The sequence below is a fragment of the Pseudophryne corroboree genome, chromosome 3 (assembly GCF_028390025.1).
Source record: "Pseudophryne corroboree isolate aPseCor3 chromosome 3, aPseCor3.hap2, whole genome shotgun sequence".
Classification (NCBI taxonomy): Eukaryota; Metazoa; Chordata; class Amphibia; order Anura; family Myobatrachidae; genus Pseudophryne; species Pseudophryne corroboree.
Genome location: NC_086446.1, coordinates 744,561,359 through 744,572,727, shown reverse-complemented (window position 1 = coordinate 744,572,727; position 11,369 = coordinate 744,561,359).

Genomic DNA, 11,369 nt, shown 5'->3' with positions numbered 1-11,369 from the left:
CTTTTTGGTAAGACCAGTAAGAAGGCTATTGCAATAATCAATGCGGGAGATAATGAGAGCATGGATTAGAGTTTTTGCAGTGTCTTGTGTAAGCAGAGCCGGCCCTAACCAATATGATGCCCTAGGCAAGATATTGGCTGGTGCCCCCTAGCACCGCCGCTAGTTCTGCAGGAGATGCCTGGCATGAGTCAGCTGACAGCTCTGCTAACGTCGGGCACCTTTTGTTTATGAAAATGCATCTTATTTGCATTACTATGTGGCTAGTATGCACAAGCAGCTTCTGCTGATTAAAATGATATGCAGCATACCTATATTCTGTGTGCGACTGCGGCTGTATCTGCATATACGAAATGCTACATTACAGTGATTTCCAGGAATACACACAACGTAGCATTTCATATGCAGATACAGCAGCAGTCACACAGAAAATATAGGCATGCCGCATATCATTTTAATCAGCAGAAGCTGCTGGTGCCCCTAAGCATACCAAATGCCCTAGGCATTTGCCTAGTTTGCCTATGCCTAAGGCCGGCTCTGTGTGTAAGGTATGGTCGTATTTTGGATATTTTTTTTAGATGCATGTAACATGATCTTGATACAGATTGAATGTGGGGAGCAAAGGACAGTTCTGAGTCAAGTATGACACCTACGCAGCGAGCTTGTGGGGTAGGATTGATTGTTGAGTTGTCAACAGTGATAGAGATATCAGGTTGGTAACTACTATTGGCCGGTGGAAATATAAGTAGCTCTGTTTTGGAAATATTAAGTTTGAGGTGGCGAGAGGACATCCAAGATGAAACAGCAGAAAGGCATTCAGTGACCCTGACCAATACAGATGGTGTAAATCTGGGGAGGATAAGTGTTAGGCGCCGGGGTCCGCTCGTCGGTGCGGCCCGGCGCCTAGCAACCAGGGACGCCGTACGCGGACAGCCGCCGGCTCCCTGGCAACGCTGGACGCCGGGCGCACTGAGCCGCACGGACCCTAGCAACGGGGACGCCACTGACGGACCGCGTTCCCCGTTGCTGGGTCCAGGGTTTAATGAACCTACACCTGTTTCCTGGCCGTGCAGCAAGGCAGCTGCATGGCATGTAGGTAATTAGCCCTGTCAGCACCTGATTGTAGGACTCCTGTTCATATGCACTCTCAGGGCTTCTCACAGACGCTGGTAATAGCTTCCTGCATGCTGTCTCTGTTTGCTGAGAGTCTGTTCCAGTCTTGCTGTATCCGGTCATTCCAGTATTCGGAAGTCCTGAACTCGGAAGTTGTCATCTTATTCCTGGAGTCATGACTAATCACCGTATAACATCCAGTGGTGTTCGTGAGTCGCGGCTTTGCCGTGTGTTGCGGCTTGTCCGCTTTATTATTTATTATTTGTGTTTTGGAGCATTTCGCGGACGGTTCCGCTTCCACAGGTCCACTCTGGTATCCAGCGGTGCTGGGTAGGAGTATTGGACAAGTGGATTTTGGTTGTCCTTTTCCCTGGCGGGTTTCCGCACATACTTCAGGTTTTGTTAGTTAGCTTGTTGCCCCTGGCCTGTTGTCAGTCAGAGGTCCTCTTGTTATCATCCTGCCTCGGATTTCCCTTTGTCTCTCACTAAGACCGGGGGGCACCGGAGTTGGGCAGACATAATCCGCCCTTCAAACGTGGCTGCCAGGGGCTCAAGAAACCATAGTCTCGCAGGGGATTTCCGATAGCACGGGTGAGACAATAGAGTTAGGGCGCCAGGGACAACTAGTCTTTCCTGCTCCCGTTACCTGCATTTCATTCCAGCGCTCTGGTCCTTGTCATAAAATCTCCTCCGGTCAGGAGTGCTGGAATCATAACATTATTACCGGCCATACCAAAACTTAAATTTAAACGGAGTTTAATTTTTTCTTATTCAGTTTTTGTAAGAAATTGTCGGCCTCATGAATCCAACAGGGTTAGGACCAAATCCTGGTCAGCTCTTAGTCAGTCAGATTCAAGAACTTACTCAGATGGTTCAGGATCTTTCCCTTCGGGTGAAGTCGCAGGAAGATCTTTTACGAACTTCCCCGAGGGTAGTTCCTGAACCAAAAATGCATTTGCCTGACCGTTTCTCTGGTGATAGAAAAGAGTTTTTTAATTTTAAAGAATCCTGTAAACTTTATTTTCGTTTAAGACTGATCTCCTCCTGAATCTCAGCGGGTCGGGATTATTATTTCTTTGCTCCAGGGGGATCCCCAGACTTGGGCATTTGGTTTAAAAGCAGATGATCCGGTGTTTTTGTCAGTAGACGCTTTTTTTGGGTCTTTAGGACTGTTATATGATGACTCTGATAGAGAGGCATCCGCTGAAGGTCAATTGCGCGCTCTCAGACAGGGTAGGAATCCTGCAGAGGTTTATTGTACGGAGTTTCGCCGGTGGTCGAACGACTGTGGCTGGAATGACCCAGCCCTGCGCAGTCAGTTACGCCTCGGCTTATCAGAATCTATTAAAGACAGTCTCCTCCAGTATTCCGCTCCTGAGACTCTCGATAAACTCATGAAGCTTTCTATTAAGATTGATCGTCGTCTCAGAGAGCGGAAGGCTGAAAAAGGAGCATCGGTCAGGTCATCTCCATGTGTATATTCCATCCCTGAGGACATAGAGGAGCCCATGCAGATGGGTCTCTCCCGGTTGTCTCCTGAAGAGAGAGCCAGAAGGCAAAACTCTGGTCTTGTGGGGGTAAGGGACATTTTGCTCGTAATTGTCCGAATAAGTCGGGAAACGCCTTGACCAGGTGAATTGTGAGGGGGTTCACCTAGGTCTGCAGCTTATCTCCTCGAATAACTCCCTTTTAGTCCCAGCTAAGGTTTCCTTTGGCAGCCTCAGTTCCTCGGTGTCGGCTTTTGTCGACAGTGGAGCCGCAGGAAACTTTATGGATTTAACTTGGGCTAAGGCCTTAGGCATTCCTCAGTTATCTTTGGGTAGGTGTGTCACCATGCATGGCTTAGATGGGAGTCCACTGTCCAATGGGGTTATTTCCCTCTGTACACCCCCTGTACTACTTACGGTAGGAGCTCTTCATTCTGAAAAAATCGAGTTCTTCCTTACCCATTGCCCAGCAGTTCCAGTGGTTCTGGGTCACCCTTGGCTGGCCTTTCACAATCCCACCATTGATTGGCGGTCAGGGGAGATTTCTCAATGGGGTGCCCTCTGTGATAAGGAATGTATTTCGTTTCCAGTCAGAATAGCTGCTGCCATTCCTGAACTCATTCCCGTGGAGTACCAGGAGTTTGCTGATGTGTTCTCCAAGGGCAATGCAGACATTCTGCCTCCCCATCGGCCTTATGATTGCGCCATTGAGCTAATTCCTGGTGCCGCATTGCCAAAGGGAAGGTTATATGCTTTATCCGGGCCAGAAACTGCGGCCATGAATGACTATGTTAAAGAGAGCCTAGGGAAAGGATTTATTAGGCCATCTAAATCTCCTTTAAGTGCAGGCTTCTTCTTTGTGGAGAAAAAGGATGGCTCGCTCAGACCTTGCATTGACTATAGAGCCCTAAATAAAATCTCAGTTAAAAATACTTATCCTCTGCCGCTGATTTCTGTCCTCTTTGATCAGCTGCGTTCGGCTGTGATTTTTTCCAAAATTGATCTAAGAGGAGCGTATAACCTCATCCGAATCAGGTCCGGAGATGAGTGGAAGACAGCCTTCAGTACTCAGTCGGGTCACTACGAGTACCTAGTGATGCCGTTCGGCTTGTCTAACGCTCCAGCAGTTTTCCAGGACCTCATTAACGATGTGCTCCGTGACTTCCTAGGGAAATTCGTGGTCGTTTACTTAGACGACATCCTGATTTATTCTGACTCTATTGAACAACATGTTACCCAGGTGCGTCAGGTTCTTCAAAAGTTACGTGAGAATCATCTATATGCCAAACTGGAAAAATGCGAGTTTCATGTCACGGAGGTATCTTTTTTAGGGTACATTATTTCCCCTCGGGGATTTTTCATGGAACCAAAGAAGCTCCAGGCCATCCTTAGTTGGGCGCAACCCACCAATTTAAAAGCAATTCAGCGCTTTTTAGGGTTTGCGAATTATTACAGGAGGTTCATTCATTCTTTTTCTGACCTGGTTGCTCCCATTGTGGCCCTGACAAAGAAAGGAGCGGATCCTACCAACTGGTCGCGTGAAGCGGAGTTGTCCTTTCGGGCCTTGAAACAAGCTTTTGTCTCGGCTCCAGTCCTCAGACATCCCAATCCAGGATTGCCCTTCGTTGTGGAGGTTGATGCCTCGGAGGTTGGAGTAGGGGCTATACTATCTCAAAAGGATCTAGAGTCTCTGGAACTACATCCTTGTGCCTTTATGTCCAGGAAATTCTCCTCCGCTGAATCCAACTATGACGTTGGTAACCGGGAATTACTGGCAATAAAATGGGCTTTCGAGGAGTGGAGGCATTGGCTGGAGGGAGCAACACATACCATTTCAGTATTGACTGACCATAAGAATCTGCAATACATCGAATCAGCTAAGCGGCTGAATGCCCGGCAGGCTCGTTGGGCTTTGTTCTTTACTCGTTTCAAATTTATTATAACTTTCAGGCCAGGTTCCAAGAATACCAAGGCAGATGCTCTGTCACGCAGTTTTCTTCCGGTTCATGATAACAGTCCTGTTACTCCCATACTTCCATCTTCAGTCATTTGGGCAGGCCTCACACAAGATTTATTTACCCAGTTAAAACAGCTTCAACACCAAACTCCTGGAAATACTCCTGCTGGTCGTCTTTACGTCCCTGAGTTCTTGAGAGCTACTGTTTTGACTGAGTTCCATGATAACAAAGTTTCCGGGCATCCAGGGATCTCTAAGACATTGGAGTTAGTCTCCCGCTCAGTATGGTGGCCTGGTCTTTCTAAAGACGTTAAGGAGTTTGTTTCTTCATGTCAGGTTTGTGCACAGCATAAGGTTCCCCGTTCCTTGCCTATCGGGCAACTTATGCCCTTGAATGTCCCTCTCAGGCCATGGTCTCATATTTCCATGGATTTTGTGGTGGACCTTCCCCTTTCAGCTGGATGCAGAGTCATTTGGGTGGTAGTAGACCGTTTTAGCAAGATGGCTCATTTCATTGCCCTTCCCCGACTGCCATCTACCCAAGGATTGGCAGTGTTGTTTCTCCGCCATGTTTTCAGACTTCATGGGTTGCCCACTGATATTGTTTCTGATCGGGGTCCACAATTCATTGCACAATTCTGGAAGTGTTTTTGTGCTTCATTAAAGATGAGATTGTCATTAACATCTGGTTACCACCCACAGTCCAACGGGCAAACCGAGCGAGTTAACCAATCATTGAAACAGTATTTGCGTTTGTACTCAGCCAAACTCCAGAATGATTGGTCCGAGTTTCTTCCATTGGCGGAGTTTGCTTACAATAATTCTTGTCATTCCTCCACCAACGTGTCTCCATTCTTTTCAGTTTTTGGTTTTCACCCCAGAGCTAATTCTTTTTTTCAACATTCCTCAGTTTCCTCGCTAACCTTAACCTCCCATCTCAGAGCCATTTGGAAAAAAGTGCACCTTGCTCTCAGAAAAGCGGCCTTTCGAGAGAAAAAAAATTCTGACCGGCTCCGACGTCCTTGCAATTTTAAGGTGGGAGATAGGGTATGGTTGTCGACTCGTAATATTAGACTTCGACAATCTTCAGCTAGGTTGGGACCCAAATTTATTGGACCATTTCATATCATTAAAAAAGTTAACCCAGTTGCTTTCCGGTTACGTTTACCAAAATCTCTTCGGATTGGCAATACGTTTCATTGCTCCCTGTTGAAGCCATACATTTCTTCCATTAAATTTCCTCGGAAGATCTCTCAGGGAAGATCTCCAGTGGATGTACAGGGACAACAGGAGTTCCTGGTGGAGAAGGTTCTCGATTCCAAGTTGTCCAGGGGCCGGCTTTATTTTCTGGTTCACTGGAGAGGTTATGGTCCAGAGGAAAGGTCCTGGGTCCTGGATAAGGATCTTCATGCCCCAAGGCTCAAGAGGGCATTTTTTCAGGAATTTCCTTGGAAGCCTGGCTTTAGGGGTTCCTTGACCCCTCCTCAAGGGGGGGGGGGGGTACTGTTAGGCGCCGGGGTCCGCTTGTCGGTGCGGCCCGGCGCCTAGCAACCAGGGATGCCGTACGCGGACAGCCGCCGGCTCCCTGGCAACGCTGGACGCCGGGCGCACTGAGCCGCACGGACCCTAGCAACGGGGACGCCACTGACGGACCGCGTTCCCCGTTGCTGGGTCCAGGGTTTAATGAACCTACACCTGTTTCCTGGCCGTGCAGCAAGGCAGCTGCACGGCATGTAGGTAATTAGCCCTGTCAGCACCTGATTGGAGGACTCCTGTTCATATACACTCTCAGGGCTTCTCACAGACGCCGGTAATAACTTCCTGCATGCTGTCTCTGTTTGCTGAGAGTCTGTTCCAGTCTTGCTGTATCTGGTCATTCCAGTATTCGGAAGTCCTGAACTCGGAAGTTGTCATCTTATTCCTGGAGTCCTGACTAATCACCGTATAACATCCAGTGGTGTTCGTGAGTCGCGGCTTTGCCGTGTGTTGCGGCTTGTCCGCTTTATTATTTATTATTTGTGTTTTGGAGCATTTCGCGGACGGTTCCGCTTCCACAGGTCCACTCTGGTATCCAGCGGTGCTGGGTAGGAGTATTGGACAAGTGGATTTTGGTTGTCCTTTTCCCTGGCGGGTTTCCGCACATACTTCAGGTTTTGTTAGTTAGCTTGTTGCCCCTGGCCTGTTGTCAGTCAGAGGTCCTCTTGTTATCATCCTGCCTCGGATTTCCCTTTGTCTCTCACTAAGACCGGGGGGCACCGGAGTTGGGCAGACATAATCCGCCCTTCAAACGTGGCTGCCAGGGGCTCAAGAAACCATAGTCTCGCAGGGGATTTCCGATAGCACGGGTGAGACAATAGAGTTAGGGCGCCAGGGGCAACTAGTCTTTCCTGCTCCCGTTACCTGCATTTCATTCCAGCGCTCTGGTCCTTGTCATAAAATCTCCTCCGGTCAGGAGTGCTGGAATCATAACATTATTACCGGCCATACCAAAACTTAAATTTAAACGGAGTTTAATTTTTTCTTATTCAGTTTTTGTAAGAAATTGTCGGCCTCATGAATCCAACAGGGTTAGGACCAAATCCTGGTCAGCTCTTAGTCAGTCAGATTCAAGAACTTACTCAGATGGTTCAGGATCTTTCCCTTCGGGTGAAGTCGCAGGAAGATCTTTTACGAACTTCCCCGAGGGTAGTTCCTGAACCAAAAATGCATTTGCCTGACCGTTTCTCTGGTGATAGAAAAGAGTTTTTTAATTTTAAAGAATCCTGTAAACTTTATTTTCGTTTAAGACTGATCTCCTCCTGAATCTCAGCGGGTCGGGATTATTATTTCTTTGCTCCAGGGGGATCCCCAGACTTGGGCATTTGGTTTAAAAGCAGATGATCCGGTGTTTTTGTCTGTAGACGCTTTTTTTGGGTCTTTAGGACTGTTATATGATGACCCTGATAGAGAGGCATCCGCTGAAGGTCAATTGCGCGCTCTCAGACAGGGTAGGAATCCTGCAGAGGTTTATTGTACGGAGTTTCGCCGGTGGTCGAACGACTGTGGCTGGAATGACCCAGCCCTGCGCAGTCAGTTACGCCTCGGCTTATCAGAATCTATTAAAGACAGTCTCCTCCAGTATTCCGCTCCTGAGACTCTCGATAAACTCATGAAGCTTTCTATTAAGATTGATCGTCGTCTCAGAGAGCGGAAGGCTGAAAAAGGAGCATCGGTCAGGTCATCTCCATGTGTATATTCCATCCCTGAGGACATAGAGGAGCCCATGCAGATGGGTCTCTCCCGGTTGTCTCCTGAAGAGAGAGCCAGAAGGCAAAACTCTGGTCTTTGTTTGTACTGTGGGGGTAAGGGACATTTTGCTCGTAATTGTCCGAATAAGTCGGGAAACGCCTTGACCAGGTGAATTGTGAGGGGGTTCACCTAGGTCTGCAGCTTATCTCCTCGAATAACTCCCTTTTAGTCCCAGCTAAGGTTTCCTTTGGCAGCCTCAGTTCCTCGGTGTCGGCTTTTGTCGACAGTGGAGCCGCAGGAAACTTTATGGATTTAACTTGGGCTAAGGCCTTAGGCATTCCTCAGTTATCTTTGGGTAGGTGTGTCACCATGCATGGCTTAGATGGGAGTCCACTGTCCAATGGGGTTATTTCCCTCTGTACACCCCCTGTACTACTTACGGTAGGAGCTCTTCATTCTGAAAAAATCGAGTTCTTCCTTACCCATTGCCCAGCAGTTCCAGTGGTTCTGGGTCACCCTTGGCTGGCCTTTCACAATCCCACCATTGATTGGCGGTCAGGGGAGATTTCTCAATGGGGTGCCCTCTGTGATAAGGAATGTATTTCGTTTCCAGTCAGAATAGCTGCTGCCATTCCTGAACTCATTCCCGTGGAGTACCAGGAGTTTGCTGATGTGTTCTCCAAGGGCAATGCAGACATTCTGCCTCCCCATCGGCCTTATGATTGCGCCATTGAGCTAATTCCTGGTGCCGCATTGCCAAAGGGAAGGTTATATGCTTTATCCGGGCCAGAAACTGCGGCCATGAATGACTATGTTAAAGAGAGCCTAGGGAAAGGATTTATTAGGCCATCTAAATCTCCTTTAAGTGCAGGCTTCTTCTTTGTGGAGAAAAAGGATGGCTCGCTCAGACCTTGCATTGACTATAGAGCCCTAAATAAAATCTCAGTTAAAAATACTTATCCTCTGCCGCTGATTTCTGTCCTCTTTGATCAGCTGCGTTCGGCTGTGATTTTTTCCAAAATTGATCTAAGAGGAGCGTATAACCTCATCCGAATCAGGTCCGGAGATGAGTGGAAGACAGCCTTCAGTACTCAGTCGGGTCACTACGAGTACCTAGTGATGCCGTTCGGCTTGTCTAACGCTCCAGCAGTTTTCCAGGACCTCATTAACGATGTGCTCCGTGACTTCCTAGGGAAATTCGTGGTCGTTTACTTAGACGACATCCTGATTTATTCTGACTCTATTGAACAACATGTTACCCAGGTGCGTCAGGTTCTTCAAAAGTTACGTGAGAATCATCTATATGCCAAACTGGAAAAATGCGAGTTTCATGTCACGGAGGTATCTTTTTTAGGGTACATTATTTCCCCTCGGGGATTTTTCATGGAACCAAAGAAGCTCCAGGCCATCCTTAGTTGGGCGCAACCCACCAATTTAAAAGCAATTCAGCGCTTTTTAGGGTTTGCGAATTATTACAGGAGGTTCATTCATTCTTTTTCTGACCTGGTTGCTCCCATTGTGGCCCTGACAAAGAAAGGAGCGGATCCTACCAACTGGTCGCGTGAAGCGGAGTTGTCCTTTCGGGCCTTGAAACAAGCTTTTGTCTCGGCTCCAGTCCTCAGACATCCCAATCCAGGATTGCCCTTCGTTGTGGAGGTTGATGCCTCGGAGGTTGGAGTAGGGGCTATACTATCTCAAAAGGATCTAGAGTCTCTGGAACTACATCCTTGTGCCTTTATGTCCAGGAAATTCTCCTCCGCTGAATCCAACTATGACGTTGGTAACCGGGAATTACTGGCAATAAAATGGGCTTTCGAGGAGTGGAGGCATTGGCTGGAGGGAGCAACACATACCATTTCAGTATTGACTGACCATAAGAATCTGCAATACATCGAATCAGCTAAGCGGCTGAATGCCCGGCAGGCTCGTTGGGCTTTGTTCTTTACTCGTTTCAAATTTATTATAACTTTCAGGCCAGGTTCCAAGAATACCAAGGCAGATGCTCTGTCACGCAGTTTTCTTCCGGTTCATGATAACAGTCCTGTTACTCCCATACTTCCATCTTCAGTCATTTGGGCAGGCCTCACACAAGATTTATTTACCCAGTTAAAACAGCTTCAACACCAAACTCCTGGAAATACTCCTGCTGGTCGTCTTTACGTCCCTGAGTTCTTGAGAGCTACTGTTTTGACTGAGTTCCATGATAACAAAGTTTCCGGGCATCCAGGGATCTCTAAGACATTGGAGTTAGTCTCCCGCTCAGTATGGTGGCCTGGTCTTTCTAAAGACGTTAAGGAGTTTGTTTCTTCATGTCAGGTTTGTGCACAGCATAAGGTTCCCCGTTCCTTGCCTATCGGGCAACTTATGCCCTTGAATGTCCCTCTCAGGCCATGGTCTCATATTTCCATGGATTTTGTGGTGGACCTTCCCCTTTCAGCTGGATGCAGAGTCATTTGGGTGGTAGTAGACCGTTTTAGCAAGATGGCTCATTTCATTGCCCTTCCCCGACTGCCATCTACCCAAGGATTGGCAGTGTTGTTTCTCCGCCATGTTTTCAGACTTCATGGGTTGCCCACTGATATTGTTTCTGATCGGGGTCCACAATTCATTGCACAATTCTGGAAGTGTTTTTGTGCTTCATTAAAGATGAGATTGTCATTAACATCTGGTTACCACCCACAGTCCAACGGGCAAACCGAGCGAGTTAACCAATCATTGAAACAGTATTTGCGTTTGTACTCAGCCAAACTCCAGAATGATTGGTCCGAGTTTCTTCCATTGGCGGAGTTTGCTTACAATAATTCTTGTCATTCCTCCACCAACGTGTCTCCATTCTTTTCAGTTTTTGGTTTTCACCCCAGAGCTAATTCTTTTTTTCAACATTCCTCAGTTTCCTCGCTAACCTTAACCTCCCATCTCAGAGCCATTTGGAAAAAAGTGCACCTTGCTCTCAGAAAAGCGGCCTTTCGAGAGAAAAAAAATTCTGACCGGCTCCGACGTCCTTGCAATTTTAAGGTGGGAGATAGGGTATGGTTGTCGACTCGTAATATTAGACTTCGACAATCTTCAGCTAGGTTGGGACCCAAATTTATTGGACCATTTCATATCATTAAAAAAGTTAACCCAGTTGCTTTCCGGTTACGTTTACCAAAATCTCTTCGGATTGGTAATACGTTTCATTGCTCCCTGTTGAAGCCATACATTTCTTCCATTAAATTTCCTCGGAAGATCTCTCAGGGAAGATCTCCAGTGGATGTACAGGGACAACAGGAGTTCCTGGTGGAGAAGGTTCTCGATTCCAAGTTGTCCAGGGGCCGGCTTTATTTTCTGGTTCACTGGAGAGGTTATGGTCCAGAGGAAAGGTCCTGGGTCCTGGATAAGGATCTTCATGCCCCAAGGCTCAAGAGGGCATTTTTTCAGGAATTTCCTTGGAAGCCTGGCTTTAGGGGTTCCTTGACCCCTCCTCAAGGGGGGGGGTACTGTTAGGCGCCGGGGTCCGCTTGTCGGTGCGGCCCGGCGCCTAGCAACCAGGGATGCCGTACGCGGACAGCCGCCGGCTCCCTGGCAACGCTGGACGCCGGGCGCAC